Source organism: Ochotona curzoniae, unplaced genomic scaffold (assembly GCF_017591425.1).
Source record: "Ochotona curzoniae isolate NIBS_2020 unplaced genomic scaffold, NIBS_Ocur_1.0 scaffold_4505, whole genome shotgun sequence".
Classification (NCBI taxonomy): Eukaryota; Metazoa; Chordata; class Mammalia; order Lagomorpha; family Ochotonidae; genus Ochotona; species Ochotona curzoniae.
Window position 1 is genome coordinate 50,577,525 of NW_024467118.1, and position 21,660 is coordinate 50,599,184.

A 21,660-nucleotide genomic window follows, 5' to 3' on the forward strand; every position below is an offset into this window, starting at 1 on the left:
GCAGGTGGTCAGTTCGCTGTCTCCACATGGGACCCACCTGCCAGCTTTGATCTGGTTCAACTCCAGCCATGCAGACACTTGGCGAGTGAAGCAGTGGATGGATGCTGCCTGTCTCGGTCTCTCTGTCTCTCAATGAAAAGTTAAAAAGTTCTTGGATACACACACACACACACACACACACACACACACACACACACTGAAAAGTAATGAAATGATATTTATTCCAGAAAACATTTTAACACATTTACAATTTCAGTTGGAAATGGGAAAAGTGCAGTTCTACAATGATGGGGTGCTTCAGGCAAGGCACAAAAACTTTTTGCCACCAAGAAGTTGATACAACGCACTCAACTATGTATCTCGTTTGTAAATATATAAAAAAGAATTTTTTTTACTGTGCAAAATATTCTACCCTGATTCACCATAAAGAGTAATATTTTTCTAAGAGTCAAAGGTAAGAAAAAAAAAATCTTCCCAACTTAATTTAAAAAAAAAAAAGGCTTTACTTAAAGGTAGGTTTTAAAAATTACAAACAGACCAATTCCATAAAAACCACATATCTGATCCTATGAAACTTCAGTGCAAAAACCCATAAAATGATATATTTTAAAAGATTTTGGTCAAATAAATCTCTTAATATGTCCTGTACCCTCCCCATGCACATGTTCCACACATGGTCTCTGTTTATAGTTAGTTTTTTTCATTACATATATTTACCCTGTTTTTGTAACTATTATCTAGATTTGTCAGTAAAATTTGGCCTCACATATTGCTAACACTTTCTTACAGTTACATCATAATTTTCACATGGCAATTCCAGCCAATTTGAATAAACAAATTGTTTATTATAGTCTTGCTATGACACCTAATACATATCTTGAGATAATTTAGGTCACAAAAGTTTGAATTTAATATTCAAAGTGTCAAATGTGAATAATTTGGACTTATTTCTTCAAATAGAGGCTGTAGCTAATGTGTATAGCTCAAATATGTAAATGAAATACATGCATGTGTATATACCCATATATACATAAATGCACATATACATTTATGTGTTACCATATCTCCTGAACTGAATGATTCCTTAAGTTGATGTCAGAAGCAACAGTTTATGCAATAGTGTTGTGCTTCCTCTCATTTCTATCCCCTCATCAAGCTGTTAATTAAAACAAAATGATAAGACGCTAATGGAAAACAAGAGTTGATAACCAAATGACGGAATAATTCAGCTCCTGAAAACAGAAGTTGACTTACTATATGATGTGTAACATTCTATATTGTTTTTCTCCCTCCCAGAGGAGTCCAACACAACAGATACGGAAGCCAGTGGTGGCAGAAATGACCCATCGCTGTGGATCAGTTGAGAGTGTCAGGAAGTCTTCTAGAGCCTTATGCACCTGTTTCCAGTTGGACTGAAATTCTCACACTGTATGCCACCTGAAATTTCACACAAGAGAACAGCCACTTGGGCTGTCATAAACAAGTAATTCTAGGAAGTTTACAGAAGATAATGTTGCTATTCCTACTTAAATAGATTTTTTTTTTTCATTTTGGCTACGAATAACCTTGAAAGAAGTAGTTTTTGGAAGAGAGGTGAATCTGATGCACTCACCATTTCAGAAAAGGGAGAGCCAGGAGGTGTTAACAGTCCATGGGCATTGTGGATGCACGGGTGTTAAGGAAGAACCAGCTGGGAATTCTGAGGACCAAATAATTGTCTAGAAAATTAGGAAATGGAAAGGAAAGTGAAAAAGCAGCTCCCTTCTTCTAAATGTTGACAAATGTATGCCACACTGTGTGTGTGTGAAATTAGCTATTGGAGAATGCCTGGCTTATAAATAAGATCAATGTCCCTTCTATGTAGCAACATGAACTTGCCTGCCTTCTGCTTAAAAAGAAAATCAGAAAAATTCTGGGACGCATTCTGTTTGGGAAGGAGTATATAACAGCACATCAAGTTTGCAGTATCTTCCAAGCTTTTGTTTGGGAATTTAGCTCTCTTATTTAATTTCATTTCTTTTTTTAGAAAATTATTTATTTTTATTGGAAAGGCAAATTTACAGAGAGAAAGAGAGACAGAGAGAAAAATCTTTGAGCCACCTCTCCACTCCTGAAGTAGCTACTAATGACTGGAGCTGAGCTGATCAGAAGCCAAGAGCCAGGAGCTTCCTCCAGGTCTACTTCATGAGTGCAGGGCCCCAAGGTTTGGGCCATCCTCTACTGTTTTCCCAGGCTACAAACAGGGAGCTGGAAGTGAAGTGGAGCAACCAGGACATGAACTGGTGTCCATATGGGATCTGGGTGCATGCAAGTTGAGGATTTAGCCACTGGATCATCAGGGTGGGTCCTAGTTTTCTCATTGATAAAGAACAGCTCACCAGCTTTTAAACACAGGCTCATATTGACATTCTCTCTGTCCTCTTTGGATGCTTGTCCATATGCTTAAACTTGTTTTTAAAAAGAAGATTTATTTGTTTGAAAGGTAAGGTCATGGAGCAAAATGGAGAATCAGAGGGAAAATTTGCATCTGATGGTTTGCTCTCTAAAATAGCCACAAAGGCCAGAACTTGGCTAGTCTGAGATCTGGAGGCCAGAACTACATCTGGATTAGCCATGTGGGTGGCAGGAGTTTTACTGCTTTTTTCAGGTGAATTCATAAGGGGGCTAAGTCTTGAACTGGCACTTCAGCAAGAGAAGCTGGTGTTGCATGCCATGACTTAACCTGTTGCACTTCAGCAACCATGCTGATTAAACTCCTTCTTAATGTTGATCATTAATTAAGTTTCAGTGAAAACATTTTCAACTGCAGTTGTATCTTTCCAGCTAAAAATCATAGGATCCGGGGCTAGCACTATGGTGTGCCTGGAAAAGCCATTACATGCTGCACCAGAATCCTGTAAGGCTGTCAGCTTGTCCTGTTTGCTCCACTTCCAATACAGGCTCCTGCTGATGAGCCTGGGAAAATAATGGAAGATAGTCTAAGTCCTTGGCCTCTGCACCTGTGTGCAAGACCCAGGACAATCTCCTGGCTCATGGTTTTGGATCTAGTCATTGCGGCCATTAGGGGAGTAAACAAGTTAATGGGAAATCTTTCTCACTTTCTTCTTGTTTCTCCTTGTAACTCTGCTTTTCAAATATATACATATATGTGTGAGTATATTCAAATATTTATTTATTTATTCATATAAAAGATAACAATTCAATGACAATATCAATTTCACGTGACAACAACAATTCCATATAACAATAGAAGACTCAGAGTTGAGGCAAAGTAGAAGATTCAAAAAGTGTTCCTGAGCAAATTAACAATCTTTGACTCACGTTTTCTTTTCCATTCATATACAGATATTAAACACCCGAGACAATGATTTAAAAAATTAGATTATATGAGTGTATTTCTAATATGCATGAAAATTATCCTCTAAAACTTTTTAATATCATCCATGTCGAGCATAACTAAATGTTTTGATAAGCTCTTGGATTTCCCATTTCTGTATCAAATTTGCATAAAGAACTGTGCTTTCAGTGTTAACTACCTTTTTAATATCCTCTATAATCTTTTAAAATTTTTAAAGTTTTTTTTCATTTATTTGAAAGGCAAAATTATGAGAGAGGAGAAATAGGCAGATAGATGGATAGTAGAACAGATGAAAGATAGATTTTCTGTTCACTGCTTCACTGTCCAAATGGTCATAGTGGTTAGACTTGAGTCAAGCTGAAGCTTCATACAGGGCCCTATGTTAGTGAAGGATTTCAAGTACTTGATCCATCTTCTAGAGCAGCTAGGACTGGACTTATTGCTCACAAGGAATGATGGTGTCACAGGCAGCAGCTTAACCTTATGTGCCATAATGCTTCTCTCAATTTTTGATACTTCTGTACATGACAAAAGATGCCATAAATGAAATTATGAAAGCACTCAGGAAGATCTGCACAATTTCATTGCAGCAGGGGAAAAAGCAGAAGGAGGCAAACTAAAATAGCAATGGAGTTTGTCTATCAAATTATTAAATATTGATGTTTGATACTCTTCCATGCAATAGAAAATATGGAGAAATGTGGATAAAATGAGAATGGATACAACCTGTTTGAAAGGAAAATTGGCTGAATTTAAAAGAGTAAAATATGCATTCACTCTTTGAGTCAGGATTCCATCTGTCAACACGCAGGCCAGAGGAAAATGTATTCCATCTTCAAATTGGCAGCCATGGAGTGCTGTGCATGACTCACTCTTGAAGGACGGCGGATACAGACACTACAGAAAGCTATGTAGATTTACCTAGAATGGGAAAGATATATATGTTATTTTCATGGGGTGATGACATTTGGAAATCAAAATGCAAAATATTAATAAGTTGATGTCATGTATTTAAAATATTCTTTGACAAGCATTAACACACAATTAACATTGGCTATTCATAAATATCAAAGGATATCAATAAATTAAATTCTAGTAGATTTGTTACAAATTGTTACTTGTCATCCATTGGTAGACAGGATTGAGAAACAGCAATTAAAGAATATTCTTCGTCTATCTTTAATATTTTAAAATTATGTCTAAATTTAAAAAGGATAGTTCTGAAAAAGCTTTATAGTTGCTGAAAAAGGGGGAAATCTATTTGTCAATACAGTCAAATAATTAAAAATATTTTTATGACATCAGGTCAAGTTGTCACTTTCTATCTAAGCTTCTGTGCATGCGTGTGGGTGGTGTAGTGCATGATCATTATCTCTTGAGCAATCATTCTTTTGTTTTAACATTTTATTTTTATTGCAAAGTCAGATATACAGAGAAGAGAAGAGACAGAGAGGAAGATCTTCCGTCCGATCATTCACTCCCCAAGTGAGTGCAACTGCCGATACTGCGCTGATCCGAAGCAAAGAGCCAGGAACTTCCTCCAGGTCTCCCATGCAGGTGCAAGGTCCCAAAGTATTGGGCTGTCCTCAACTGCTCTCCCGGGCCACAGGCAGGGAGCTGTAGACAGTGAGAGATTTGTAATATTTTTGGTGGTAACAGTAGGAAAGCATTGCACGATGATAATGCACACAACCTTTTAGAATTTTAGAGCTGGTAGAGTACTTGATGCATGATTTTCTAGACAAGAAAAGGAGAGATAAATAAAAGTCCACTCCTGTACTAGAGGCCACAGGTATTTAGTGAAACAGCAAAGACCTATGGCCACCCAGAAACTAGAAAATGTTATATAAATATCAGCCTCAAATCCTCAAAGCTGTGGGAATTTTTATTGATGTTCGTCATTTGTAGGTAATATGCATTGCACATGTGATGATGTTTGCTCATCAGATTCTCAAAAGGGTCGTGATTCAAGAAGATGAACAACTGTTTTATGATGAAAAGTTTCAAGATAAATATTGACTCTGTAGTGCACATATAATATTGAGTTTCTTATTATAATGTATTTTTGTGCCTAACATATGTGTAACCTGTGAGTCCAGTCAGTGGGAGGACTCATCATATTGGGGAGTCCACTAAGCTCCCTGTGACTCATTGTCTCTGAAATAGTGTTATTTATGAATTCAAGACATACTTTTTAGGAACAGAAAAACTTTATTGTGCAGCACAAAGATTTACATAACATTTTCCCTTGCCATAACGGACTACCAGATAATTTATAAAGGAAGCAGGTTAATTTTAACTCTTGGTGGTGGAGGCTGGAAAGACCATGATTAAGTCGTTGCATGTATCTGATGAGGACTCTGTGTTGCTTCAACCCATGGAAGAAATTGGTAGGAGACATGAGTGCATGGGAAGAGGGAAAATGGGAGTGGTACACATTGTACATAGCAACGCATTCTTGCAGTAACTCATCCAGACCAGCAAGAGTTAGAATTCATTCATGGGAGAAAGGTATTAATCCTTATATGAAAATTCTGTTCTAATTACACAAAAGCTTTTCTGTGGCCCTAATCTTCAAATACTACTTCATTGAAAAATTAAGGCTCCAATCCATCAGTTTTGAGGGACACGTTGAAACCATAGTACAAACCCTCTTTGTTTTCACTCGATGGTTGCTAGAAAACAAAAGACAAAGTTCCTCTTGCAGCCTAAGGAACTGCAATTCTGGGAGTCCTCCAGAAAACTGGATGGCCAGGGGTTACTTAGAAACTTCCATGAGACACAGGATAAGAAGAAAACAGCAGAATATAAGACTCAAATATATTGATAAGTAAGCCTTATCAATCTTAATCTATAACTCAAAAATAAAAAATCTATTAACATCTGACACAGTAATTCCTCATGTAAGAATGAAAGATCTAAGAAGCCATAATTAGAAGATAACTTATGTCATAAAACACCCAAAATATCTAGAGTACTAATTTTAATTTTACTGCTTTACTGGACTGACTCTAGTGTTGAGTCATCTTCACACATAATTACCTTTCTCCTCCCCCAAAACCATTCTATTCTAGCAGTTAAAAGAAAAAAAAAAAAAAAAAGGAAGCAAGGCATGAGTAAATACCACCAACCATGAAATGGGAATATGGAAAACTTGAATTTCCTGATATTAATTCTCCTGAACAATTACATTTAAAGACGTCACAGATTTGCTGTTCTGTTAATGAAAAATTGTTCCCTTGTAACTATTTCAGTGATACAATTTCCTCAATTCAGAGTTCTGAAATTCTGAGAAAAAGCTTGAAAATGGCAGAAGTTACAGTGAATCAGTTCTGAATTTTAAAAATATGTAACTTATATTAAAACTTTTCCTAACAGATATCACAAAAACACTTTGGTGTAATTTTATATTAAAGACTGAGTGTGATTTTCTCACAGCTCAGGTGCCATTTCCTGTAAAATGAGATTTTCATGGAAGACGTTAAGAGTGATACTGCATTTAAGTACTGATATTGTAGAAATTTTTTTTTTTTTTGACTAGGTCACTTCCATTTAGAAGTTGATATTCATATTGAACATTTTTTGTTTTTGTTTAAAAATGCCTCCATTTGCTTTGATTCCAGAAGTTAACTACTGGAATGCAGGTGAAGTTTCTTTTAAATCAGTCAGGATCATTATTCATCTTCCTTCATTTTATAAGATTGTCATAATCTGAAATAACTCCCCTGGAATTCAGATATAATCGTGGAAAAAGTTGTAAGATTTATTAGTGTGGGATTCAATTCCACTGTCATTATAAATAATTATTTATTTCCCTTGGATGTAGAATTAACTTGTTATATATTTTTTTTCCTAGAAGGAGAAATAGAGATTTTAAAGAAACAAAGGAAGGAAATTAATTGATTAGAGCTTTTAAAACTTTTCAGAATACAAGATGATTTGCAGTTTTCACCTGATATTAGCTCTGTGCCCAGAGGCAGAAGTAGTAAATTAGTAAATAGAAAAACCTGTATTAATTTTGCTGATCATTTATCCTGAACATAGTCTTCACTTAAGTTTCTTCTGCAGGTTTCACATTTTTATAATCACTTGTATATATTAGTATATATTTATTTGTAAAGTACACAGATATCAAAATACAGGCCTAAGGAACACGCTGAAGTGTGCTATATCAGGCAGAAAGAATAATAGCAGTACATAACAAACATAATGTCAAGGAACTACTAGTTACTCTTAGCAGATCCATATACAATAAATAGAATTATTGACATACAAGGTAATCCAGAAGCATGCCAATTTTCAAGTGTTAATAGTATTTTTATTTTTATTATTTTTTATGGCCCAAGTTCTTGGACCCCTCCCATTAACATGTGCGATCCGAGCTCTTGGCTTGGGCTTGGCTCAGCCCTGGCTGCTGTTCCCGCTCAAGTAATGAACCAGCAGATGGAAGGGCTTACTGTCCCTTCTTCCACCCCACCCCCAACAATCTGCCACTGGGTCCTTTAATGTAACTAGCTAACTAACTAACTAACTAACTAACTAACTAACTAGTACATGTCAGATTTCTCTTGTGTTTATTCTGCTTATTTTATTATGAAATAGATAATGTAAAACATTTGGGACTTGGTATCCTTCCTGACATTGCATCATATTCTAACAAATTAAATAAATAATAAAATAATAATTAAATAATTAAATAATAATTAAATAAAATATGATGGGAAGAATTGTATTTTTTTTTTCTTGAGGAAATGAATAAGTATACAGGAGTGACTTATTTTGCGACCGAAAAAACTTTTTCTTTTACATTTTTATTTATTTATTTACTTTATTCATTTGAAAGGCAGGCAGACAGAGATCGAAAGATTTTCCATCTGTAGGTTTACTCCCTAAGTGTGTGTGTCAGCTAGGTCTGGGTCATGCTGAAGCCGGGAGCGTGGAACTCACCTGAGTGGTAGGGAGCCATCACCAGCTGCTTTCTCTGAGGTGCAATAGCTGGAAGCTGGAACCAAGCAGAGCTGGGCCTCCACCCAGGCACTCTGACTCAGGATGTGGGCACCCCAAGAGGCATCCTGCTGCTGCATCAAGTGCCACCAGTACCCCATCAAACATAAAACTACACTTCCCCCATTTTTAAACTTCCTCTAAGGGAATTGTATCTGGACAATTAAATCAGAGACAAAGAATGAGAAAGTAAGAGAGAGAGTAAATTTGGTAAAGCTTGCAGGTTTCTTTTAGGATAAACACCAGAATGTTCTGGTAGTGCAGATCTCCCAGAAGATATTTGTAAAAATAAAATCATAGCTTAAAATCCAAGAACTTAGTATACATATCTACTGGAATGTGGAGCATGCAGGTAAATTATTGACATACAATAAAAATGGGGAGTGAACTTCACTTATGAATAAAATAATCAGGTTCTTAAAATTCCATTTTAGTCCTCTAAATGATCTGTCTATATTGATTGTATCAGTTAGTTGAAGTGTATAATTCTACCCCAAAGATAAATTAGTTGCTATAATTTACTTAAATGATGTGCTTTTAATCAAGATTTCAATTCCACTCAATGCCTCTGAAATAATGTGTAATATAAAAGAAAATTAGAACATTTAGTACACATGCAGCAGTTGGGGGAAACAAAATATTCTAAATGCCCTTTTATATAATTAATCATTTTAAATGAAACAAATTTCAAATGTCAGAGATACATGCAAATGGGTAACTAGGAAAATGTTTCTGATTGTATTTTATTACATAGAGTAACAATGATAGGTATAAAATGAAACCCACAGTTTTTGGGAGTATTTTCAATGAAAATTATGCCATAGGACTTTTACTCTGAGGTGGGGAAAGCAAGATAATGCGCCGGGATGGGGAAGAATCTAGGCTGTGTCTAATTGCATGGTTAAATACTTTTGATGTAATAAAATTTCATTTTATAGGTTGAAGTGGAGATCCACATCAAGATAGTTAAACATTATTATAGAGCAATCTTTCTGGGTCACATGTTTTAATTGACGATCATATGGCAATTTTGTCTGTTTCTTGGCTACTTGCTTTTTGTACACACAGGGCCTCTAAACTTTGCAAAGCTACATTTGGCGACTCCTGCTTATTCCTAAGCAAGGACACTGTTTCCATGGTTTCCAAACTTATGTGTGGAGGGGAACATTCCAAGATGCTAAAGTAGATGAGAACTCAAGGTATACTTTATTTTATTATATATATATATTCCTTTGATAAGGTTCAATGTATAAATAGTACATAGTAGGAGATTAGCAATGATAAATCAATAATAAAGTAGGATAACAATTCAGTGTAGCAGAAATTATTTAAAATTCATGAGTTATTTCCAGGATTTTCCATTTAATATTAGTGAACCTAGGTAGAAAAACTGTGAAAAGTGAAGTATCAAAAGAGAAAAATAATCTGATCTTTAATTGAAGCCTAGTATCAGTTAAGTTTTTGGCAATAAGAAAAAATTTGAATAGAATATAGTGGGGATTTTAATGAGGGATAGGTGTTGACTTGTAGAAACAGATACATAAGTAGTAACCATAATAATTTGAATAAACTTTAAGTATAAATATTCAGGTATGGTTTGAAAATTTATCTTCATTTAATTTGAATTGTATAGAAATAGAAGAGACAGAAAAATCTTAGGATAATTGCATTCTTAATAAATCATTATCTATTTTACACATTCTCAAGAATATGTACTTTGTCATTTAACATATTAATAGGAATTTTTGAAAAGAAAACAAAAATATGTTTTCACAATTAATAATTATGAAATTAGCCAATAAAATATACTAAATTATTTTACTTATGATAATCATTTTACCATCTTTAAGGATCCCATAAAATTATGTTGCAAAACTGAAATATATAAAGGAAATGTATAAAAAGGAGCAATTGCACTTTTTGAGTGAAGTTTAAACTTTAAATTGACTATACATTTAAGAGCTATTTTAGGTAGATTAGATGTATTTAAGGGGATTGTTTATATCAAGAAGTATATTCAGCTGGGTGGAGGGAAAGTACTGGTCGAGCATGTAATTAGCATAGACTTTAGAAAGTAGAATTCCTAGAGGAATGAGCAGTGCTGCTACAGAGAAGTGACTTTAAGTGGGTGATTGATGTATTTACCACAGCTTAAAGGATTTGGACCATTGCCAGTCCATTGATTTTTAGTTTCTAGTTCAACCTAACCCTCCGGGTGAATCCATGAATGGCCAAATGTGTATATTCTCTGTTGAGAATAAGTAGCTCCACCCTTCAGAATCTGAGTGTTTCCAAATGTAAGTGTTTTTTGTGCCAATCTCCTCACTGATCTGAACACATTTTTACTCTTTGACAGTCCGATGGGAATTGAGTCCTCATGAGCCCAGTGCCTTTCATGCAGACTTCAGCAGACTCTACATTCCCCTTTTTAGCATATAGTTACTGCGCTCACTGTGGTGGTTACAAGTCAGCCCCTTTCCAAAAATCAACTCAGTAACGTAGGGAGTGAGACAAAGGTCAGTCCAGCCTGGCAGGACTCCCAATCCATGGAACTCAGAATTCAATTTCCACCTCTCTCTTTACTTCACATACTAACTCTTGTGTGTTTTCTGATTCTTTAGAGAGACCCTACATTTTGATCAAATATACAGCTATTACCTATAGATCCTAGATGGGTCACACCCGACTTTGCCTTCCCAGCATCAAGAACAGGCAGGGCACCTATTGTGTATAAATCCAAGGGAGATCAAGAGTGCTGCATGCCAACCAGACCCATACATAAGGTGATCATGTATTGCTCAACCCTGCAATTAGTCTATAAAGTTCACCATCCATGAATCCCCTGTAAATTTTGGTGTCAGTAATAGCAGCCCTGCTCCTTATTGTGCACAGTAAAAAACAAACTGACAATCCCTGGGCTATTTATTGGCTTATTGTGTGTCGGGACTGGATCCACCTTTTGGGGATTCTGTAATAAAACCAATGGGATATTTGTTAACAGATAGAAACACCTGAAGCTTAGGAAAATGATTAAATTCCCTTTGTGGTTTTAGCCAAGAATTGTCAATAATTTTCCAAAATGGGACATTATTAGTACTAATGGAAAGCAGTAGTTCATGCCATCTCAGGACATGAAAAAACAAACAAACAAACAAACAACATTTGGGGTTAAGTGCTAAGAAATCCACACACCAGGGTAGGAGAGATTATTCTTAACTTCTGCCCAGCCCAAATTGCTTCAATCTGCTAGTCTGGAAAAAGGCCAATATAACCCCACTATGAAAAGTCAAATTTTCCTTTCATCCTGAGACTTTCTCCATCCTGGCAGGTGTAAGTAGACAAGGGCTTGTTTCTATCCGTTGTCTATTGTACTTCTCCAAATTCAAAATTTGAAGCAAATTGCTGTTATGGGGCTGCTAGGGGTTTTGAAGGGCTGATCAAAAAGTAGGTATTGTAGAAGTTGCACTTCTGCAGAGTGAGCAGAAGGCTGTTCTAAGAACAGGGAATAGTCAAAATTTCCATGACTCTGTCAGGTTGGAAGAAGTGATTAGGATGCTTTAGCAAGCATTGCATGTAGAAATTTATCTTAGAAAAAAATTTGTATTTACAAACTAATCACTATGTACTTTTGAAATAGCAGACCACAGTCAGCCACCAAAGCCACTCACCTGTAATAACCATGTTACCTTTCAAGTTTAGAGTGCTTCTGCATGGAAGCCAGAAGGATGGGTTTTCCATTAAATTACTGAAAATAGAATCATTTCTTTTTTGTTCTGATTCCTTTGTGTGGAGGGATCAATCAGTTCTCTCCTCATTCATCCTGTACCTCCCCCAGCTTTTTTTTTTTAAGTTTTAGTTTGTTTTGTTTTGTTTCATTTTATTGGAAAAGAGATATATAGAGGGAAGGAGAGACAGATAGAGAAAGATCTTCCATCTACTGGTTCACTCCCCAAGGGGCTGCAACAATCAGAGCTCAGCCAGGAGCTAGGAGCTTCTTCTGGGTCTCCCATCTTGGTGCAGGGACCCAAGGCTTTGGGCCCTCTTCAACTGCTTTCTCAGGTCACAAACAGAAGCTGGATGGGAAGTGGAGCAACCAGAATACAAACAGGAGTTCATCTGGGATCCTGGCTAATGGAGGATTGAGCCACTAAGCTATCCTGCCAGGCTCCACCTCCCTGTTTTTAAAATTCAATTAATTTTCTAAACGGAACACTTTTAAGAATGAAAGGAGTCTTTTATAATAACTAAATCAGAACAACAGTTGTGATCTGAATTTTTGCCACCTTGCTTACCAGTGACCGGCTTTCTTTGCATGCTTCATATTTGATATCTTCAATATCTGATAGTTACATTTACCCAGACTGCCTGAAAATCATAAGAATGTCTAAAAAAAATTGAGATACATCAATGATATCTGGAGAGGATGCCAAGATCCATGCTTTTTTCCAGTGAGTTATCCCCCCATCATGAAATCTTTATTCAGAGTTTAATGATTTCTTCTGGCAGAACAGTGTTGTCAACATGTCTTTATATTGAGCGTTCATGAAGACACAGATGGGCTCATCAAGAAGAAAAACATGACATTAATCTGTAGGAATGTAAGAAACGGAAATTATGGATTAAATCGGTGGGGGCAGTTAGTTTACACACTAATCTAGAAACAATGAAAGTCATATGGAGCCATAGCAAATAATCTCATCAGGAGGTAACAATCAGAGGGATTAGTACAGGGATGGAAGATAAGACGATTTTAATAATTCTTTTGAGTTTTAATTCAAATTTCTGTTGGCTTTCTCTCTGTAGCCTCACAAGGATCCAGCATATTCCTCAATAGATTTGCCAGAACTTATTATATTCAGTAAGCATTTGTTAATTGAAAGAATAAAATAAGAGAATTAACCAAACAGGAATAATTTCTGATGTTCAAAATATTTTTTCCTTAAGTTAGTATTGTTATACAATATTTTCCCACAATCTTTCTATAAAATTTTTGGTGATAAAATTGAGAACTTATTGTCTAATATTAACTGAGAGCTTGCTAAATCCATATTATTTCTCAAAGAAGCACCCATATATCTCACTTGACTTCCACAACACATGAAGGAGATGTTTCAGACACTAATTTTCAAAGGATAAGCAGAATATTGATAATTAGTAGGCGATCACACATTTTGTAAATGCTAGTGCATTTCACAGTCCAGGCAATTTAACCTAGCAATACTACAGTTTGAACTACTGCTTTCATTAAGCTTTAATCAACTTTGATTAATTACAATGGTTTCATTTTTCAAATAAAAAATTAACTTACAATACTAGAAAAAATTAATTAAGGTAACGGATAGGTGTATCATATTTTTAAAATAAGCTCTTTGACTATTCAGGTTCCATTATTGATGTAAAGTTATATTTATGAAAACAATTTTCCAAAAATCTTAACAGGATAGACTAAAATTCACCCCTTAAGTAATCTGAGTTGCTTACTCTGGAAAACCCAGAATTATCTATTTCAAGACATGAAAATTCTACTGACAACACATATTGAAAATGTACACAGAATAAAATGATTTAAAATTATGTGATATGCATTCTATTTCCCAATTTCATGAAAGATCAGATATTGTGGGATGTTTTTATCAGTAACCTGCTCCAATAAAAGTAAGCTGTAAATTTAACTAGCACTCTGTGATTATTGGAATGTATAACTACAAGTTTTTTCCTTTTTTCCTTTTTTCTACTTCTGTCAGCTGGAAGCAATTTAAACTCAGCAGTTAATATTCATTAAAGACAGTTTATGGACTGCTGTTGTGGTACAGTGGGTTAAGCCACTGCCTGTAGTGCTGGCATTTGTTGGCTCACTTCTCAAATGGCTATGCATGACTGTAGTTGGTCCAAGTCAAAGCCAGGAGCCTGGGACACCATCTGGATCTCTTACATGGGTAGCAGTAAGCCAAGTACTTGAATGTTATCTGTTGTCTTCTTAGGTACATCATCAGGGAGCTGGATTTAAAATGCAACAGCCAGGATTCTCCATCCAAAGTTCATATGGGATGAAAGCATTACAGGCAGCAACTTAACTCCCTGGACCATAATGCCCAGAATGATTTTGTTCTACATCTCCACCTATGAAAATATTTCTACACTTGATCTTAGTCAAAAGGTCAAAGTGATATGCAAACTTTTTTAAGGATTTTGTATGAAGTCAATACCCCAGACAACTCCAGAAGATGTGAACCTTTGAATGGGACCTTGACCTTAGGAACCAACTTGGCCAACTCTTATACCAAACTGTGAGTCAACAAAATTTCTCTTATACTTCCTTGGATTTAACCCTATCCAAGGACATAAATCATAAATAGAGAGATTTAACCCCATAGAAAGGCATTCACTGTACAGATTTATACAACTGATACGTTCCAAGAGAATTTATTGTTTTCCTTCCACAATTTTTCCTCAGGAGCTACCAGTTCCTGACGTCATCTTTGGGAGGCAAGCAAACAGAGATCCAGTCTTGTAAGAACTGCATGTAGTTTCATGAAAGAGTTTGTAAACTGAGGCAGGGCATTCATTTGGAGCAGTGTCCAAGGAAGAAACATAGCTAAAACAAAAAACATTATGCATAATGTTTATAGCAAACAGAGTCAATCATCTGCTATCAGACTGATACAGATCCTAACTGGCTATACCACTGAATAAAATGCTCAGAAAAGAGTAAATAAAAAGAAAAGAAACAGGTAACAATAAGAAGTATAACGTTTAATTTTTCAATTTTGATTTTTTAATCAGGCAGAGGTTAGAAATCCAGTGGGGGAGATAAAATCACACCATGGAAGTTTATTTTTCTTTTCTTTTATTATTATTTTATGATACAGTTCCATAGGCTCTGGAATATCCCTATCATCTCCCAAATCCATTCTTTGCTGCCCACCAATACTGATTTTCCTATATTATTACAATAGTATAGTTCTTCATAAACAGTTCTAAGTCCATCATTGCAGGCATGGGCAATGACAAACAGTCCAGCATCATATTTTCAAGATATATTTAACAGTTTCATTGGGAATCCATCTTTGATCTGGAAGCAGAGATGCATACTGCACTCTATCCTCACATCTGGATATGATAGTCTCTATTCCACAGTTACTATCCCCTTAAGTGAAAAGCTACAAAACAAAATCAAAAACTGGAAGAAAAACAAAAATTTCCAATACCGTGAAGCTAAATAACATGCTACCGAATAACTAATGTGTTGCTGAAGAAATGAAAAAGAAAATCAAGAATCTTCTTAAAGAAAAAGATGCTACTGTTTGACCTATGAGTCAGTGAAGAATTTAATATGAGAAAAAAAATGTTAATACAGAAATGATAATTAAAAGCAAAATCATTGAAATCCATGAGATACAGTTTCCCCTGATCTTTGTTGGTGAGATGTGTCTCCTGTAGGCAACAGACAGTTGGGTTTTTGTTTCTTTTTGATCCAATCCACTAATCTATGACACTTGATTGATGAGGTTAAGCCATTTACATTCAGGATTAATATGAGTAGGTGGTCATTTGGTTTTGTCATTTTAGCAATGGGTTGTTCATTGCTTGATTTAGTCTTGTTTTCATTTTACTGGGTTGTTCTACACATTGGCTTTGATTTTGGTGGGTTCTATTCCTTTTCCCTGAGAATAAAACATCTTTAGCTATTATTTGTAGGGCATGTCTGGAAGAGACATATTCTTTTTTTTCCCCCTGGAACCTGCTGTCCCTGCGTCACTCTAGCTAATTATTTTCAGTCTGTTTAAATATGCCCATACCTTATTCCACCATTTTTATTCTCCCCAGATCTTTTGCAAACCTCAGAAAGAAAACTTGAATATTTATTACAGTTTCACATTAAAATGAAGTTTATAGTATCTGCCTGAACTAAGTCCTAGCACTGGTTGTTATTGATACTGTATTCAGGTGAATTCCTGAACTCTCTGTGCCTAATTCTTTAAATAAATTACTGCAGATAATAAAAATAAGTCTGCTTACATGCTTGCTTTGAGAAATAGATGAATGAAGCGCCATATTATATTTTGAAGTTCCCTTATGGAAGGTAACCATTTAATATCTGCTGGTTGTTTTGTAATTGGAGAGCATAGCAGGAGTCATATGAGAAATGTAAATATAGTTATTGACCTATTGTGTCTGTGACAGTAGAATATTAGTCTTTTCACCAGAAGATTGAGATTAGCCTTGCTGAAAATATTCACTGCATACCAAATTAGACTATGCATCGTATTTCTGTCACTGAATGTGTTCCATTGCTGTGAGTAAAACAAATTGGATGTGGGTTCAGCGTATATCATACAGATGCCTCCTTTCAAAAGTAATTAGGGCTTTTCTCACTTGAACCCAGACAACTGCATTTAATGTCATCCCCTGCCAAGGATTGCTGTCTATTGGTAAATGCTTAAGCTGTGGAGCAATTCAGCTTTGATGATCACTGAAATTTAGGCAAACCAAGAATGGAGAAAAAGAATATCAAATCAGACATTAGTCTCATTAGGCTGATATTTAGTTATTTTTTTCTTTTTTTTCCCCATTTAGTTTACACATTCCTTCAGCGATTGTTGCACATTGAAGGTGCTATGTGACGTACGGAGGGATTTTCCACATAGATATACCCAAAGATTAGCGCTGGGCTGTAGCTCAGTGGCCGTTGACATGGGCGACTCTGGTGACCACTAGCACCTGGCACTACACCAGACACTCAGCCAATGAAAGAATAGACAAAGTGTGTCTCTGAATATGACATTGTGTTGAATGTTAGAACATCAGGAAAAGTAACACTTCACTCTAGGTTGAAGGTATAATTGCTGATTTACAAATGTGTAATCCTAACTCTCAGGCTCTAATAGGATAGTAAATTAACAGGTCAAGAACTAAGTAGACTCAAAACATTTAGGAGTAAAATGTTAAAATGAAAACAGAAGAAGTGTTTGAGGGGAAAAATAGACCTGGGAATCATAAAGGAATAGACACTGATAACAATGATCAAGAAGAAATAATAGATTCAGGTATTGTGGAAGTAAATAGTTTTGCTGTGCAAACTATTTCTTTCTTTTTTTTAAAGATTTATTTATTTTTATTGGAAAGGCGGATATACAGAGAGGAGGAGAGACAGAGAGGAAGATCTTCTGTCCGATGGTTTACTCAAGTGACCACAACGGCTGGAGGTCAGCCAATCCGAAGCCAGGAACCAGGAGCTCTTCTGGGTCTCCCATGCGGGTGAGGAGTTCCAAAGCTTTGGGTGGTCTTTGACTGCTTTCCCGGGCCTCAAGCGGGGAGCTGGATGGGAAGTGGGGCCTCCGGATGGAACCAGCGCTCGTATGGGAACTCGGCATGTTCGGGGGCTCCCTAACCACTACGCTATTGTGCCGGGCTCGTGCAAACTTTCTTAGAAATTAAATGCAGGTGACATTTGGAAAACATTTTAACCTGGAAAACACGGAAATGTGATGTTGAATTTGTTTTTCTTATTATTCTCCATTGCTTGACGTATGAATTTCCTACTCTTTCCAGGTTGCTTCCATTATATCACACTCAATATATGTTTTATTTTCAGAAACACCTTACCCTACAAATCAAAATTTTCGCACTGTATAAAACATGTTTTATTAGTTTATATTTCATTCTGTCAAATATTGCAATGATTTATAAGTATATATGATGTTGTTTTAGTGGCATTTTAATGACTGGGATAAACCTTTTCCATAAATATTTATTTTAAATTAGATTTATTTTCTTATATTACAGATCTTACTCTTTAAAGTTACTTAAATATTTCCACGGGAGTATCTCATTATCTAGATGTTTGAAATACAATTTTATCCATTGATACAACCTTGTAAGGTTTGAACACATACATTATTATTTTGATTTTTCAAAACTTAGTATTATATAGAGCCATTTTTGGAGGAGTAGTTTTCAAAAAGAAAGTCAGTTATGCACCACACACACCAGGATACCTACAGACAAAATTATACAGTTCCATGTCTTTCTGACAGCTTTTTCTTCTCTTCCAAGGGAAATTTCAATGAGAGTCACTCGTCCTTTGTGTCTTCCATGCTTATTGGTGTGTGTGTGTGTGTGTGTCTTAACTTGAGATTCAAAGCAGAAGAAAGAAAAAAGTCTGTCCCATTTGTTGTTTTACTTTCTACGTCCATGTATGACCAGGACAGCAGGCTGAAGTCGGAATGTGAGTGTCCAGCCCATGTCTGCCATGTGTTGGCAGGGGCTCAGATGCCTGACCTGTCGCCTGGCTGTTCCCAGGATCTATCTGCTTTGGTGACAGGTGGAATTTGGTGTCACAGCTGGCATCAAACCCAGGTACTCTGATATGGGACTCAGACAGCTTAATGATTTCATAACTGCTAGATTGTTATTTATTCTATTTTTCCCTTATGATGCATCTCATATGTCTACACTTTTGGGTTCCTCTTTTTTTATTTTAGAATTTGGCCTGTTGAAGTGTATTTTGCTTACAAGAACTGCCTTTTTCTTCTCAAAAATGCTTAGGCAACGTACTCAGACCAAGTTGACATATAGTAAAGTGCACACGTTCGATCATGCAAGTCCACAAATTGTGACATATGTGTACGTAATAGGTTGAATTGTATTCCTGAAAAAGATCTGTAATCACTGTAATCACTGGGCCTTACCAGGGAACAGGATCCTTATTTCAAATAGGGTCATTGAAGAGAAATGATGAGTTAGTGTTAGGTTGTACTAGCATAGAGTGGGCCATTAGTCCGATATGACTCTGGTTCCTAGAAAAAGAGGGGTGCTTGTGACACAGGACACAGAAGAAAGCAAGCCAAATTAAGATGGGGACAGGGATTGATGTAAGCTGCTGCCAACCAGGAGACATCTGGACGTGTAACAACTAATTGTGGCAAGATAGCTGTCTCCCTTCAATGCTCTCAAAGAAAATGAGGCTCTGCCAACACCTTGATTTTGGAAATTTATACTCCAGAGCATTCAGATAATGTCATTTTTTATCATTTTTAGTTAACAAACTTATGGTACAGCAGTTCTAAAAAAAAACTACAAGATCTGCCACTGTGAACCTTTCTGAATATATAAATAACAAATATGACCATCAACTCAAAATGTTTCCTGGTTCTCCTTCCATTAACACTCCACCAATTCCCACTCTCGTCTCTTTGAAACTATTGATCTTCTTTCTATCACTGAGAATTATAGTGCATTTTACAGAATTTACATACATTGTTGTGAATACATGCAAATTATAAAATCGTATAAAATCTGCTAACTATAAATATGTAGTATATACTGGATTCTGTAAGCATGATTATTTTGATTCACTCATCCTTTTTGCCCCGTGTGCTGTTGAGTGTCATATCCTTCTATAGATGCATCCTAGTTTGTTTAGCCATTCGTTTACTGATGCACATTTAATTGGCTTCTAGAACAGGAGGGTAGCCTAGCAAGTGAAGCTGCATATATATCACATCTGAGTGCTGAGGTTCAAGTCCTACCTCCTGCTTCCAGCTCTGGGATTCAAGTTTCCTATTAATGCAGTCTCTGCTAGACAACAGTTACAGCTCAAGAAACTGAGTTCCTGCAACCCACGGGAAAGACCTAGACTGTATCCCCTGCTTCTAGTTTCAACCTCAGCTCAAACTTGGCCTTCTCCCTCTTCCCCCCGCTATGTTTAAGTAATTATAATATATAAAATTGGAGGGACAGAGGTATGGATAATAGAAATAGAGTAACAATTTGCCCTTGTACAACGCATTTTGCTTAAAAGAGCCCCTCGTCTGATGGATTACTGCGATGCCAAAACATCTTCACCATTTCCTTACTCCCTCCGTCCCTCTCAGCTCGCCTGCCTTCTTTTGTTTCTTTCTTCCTCCTTGTTTCCCCCTTCCTGCTTCCACTTCATTTCTGTGAGGTAAACTTACTTGTAATAGCTCATTTATTTACTCTACATAATTTATTCTAAGAAGTTTTCCTACTAATTTTTTGCAACTTACATTTTATGGATTTGACAGTTTCTTCTAGACTTTCAAGTATATTGGCCTGATTATCTTAATAATTTGTATATCTTTATCTTTGCAGAACCTGCAAAATTTGTCAGGATGTATTTCTCAAAAATACCTTGATATCAATTTCCCTTTTCTGCCTTTTTTGTTAGTAAATCTTATTTTGAATCTGTGAAATTCATTAGGGGTTCAGCGAAACAATTTTTGTTCTTTCATTTTCAATTGCGCATTTATTATTTAAAACTTTAATGCACTTGTGTATTTTAACTTATGTTCACTTCTTTGTATTTCCTTTGGCAATATTCTATTATTCTAAAAAATCCTTTAAAAATGCTCTGGTTTTTTTTCTTTTGCGATGTACAGATTTAATGCAGTACTTTTCCTTCAGCAGAGTTTTCTTTACGTTAATTTTCTAAAGGTCCTTTTGTTTCATCTTTGAAATATTTTTCACGGGTTATAGAATTCTATATGGGGGGTTAGCTAGGCAGTCATTCAGTTGTTTCTGTTTCTGAAAGCAATCTGTCAGTACTACGGTATGCATCTTGGATTATAGCGGGGAAAATTCTGCCTTTCTTGTTTATATGATCACTAATTTGACTACTGAGATAAAAACTGAAAAGGAGAAAAAATTAGAAAAGATAAAAAAATAAATTTTCATACTGTGGAATTAGAAAAAAAAAACTTAGCTACAGTAATAATGAGTACTAGAAAGTAGTTGCTAAGACAACTAAGGGCCATTCAATTTTGGCCAAAATTGGCAACCCACAGGGTATTTGATTACTAGTTCTCAGTGGTGGAATACTCTGGTTAATGTAATTGTTAGCATCAGATATTTTTCACAAGTTCCATGTCTTTCATGGAACTCAGCATTACAAATGATATTAAAATTCTATCTAGTCACTTTTTAGGGAAACCGCAATTTTGTTTTCAGCAAAGAAGTACTTGAATTATCTACATTTAGCTGATCACCTTTCCCATAGATGCCCATGGAGAAATACCAGAACAAAATAGACTGCATAGGACAGTGATGAGAGAGAACAAACCACAGGGTTGTTGTCTGCACAGCCAGCCAATCCTGCGTCTAGGGGCTGGTTGAGGAGATGGCATCTTCCAAGAGCAAGGTGGGAAGAAGTTGCTGTAGTGCCCCAACACTGGCAAGATTAACTACAGGGAATGCCACAGCCCCCTACTGACTTTAAGCCCAGACTGGATAACTAACTTGTGCAAATAGCTTTGTTCCATGTTGAACTTTCCTGTTCC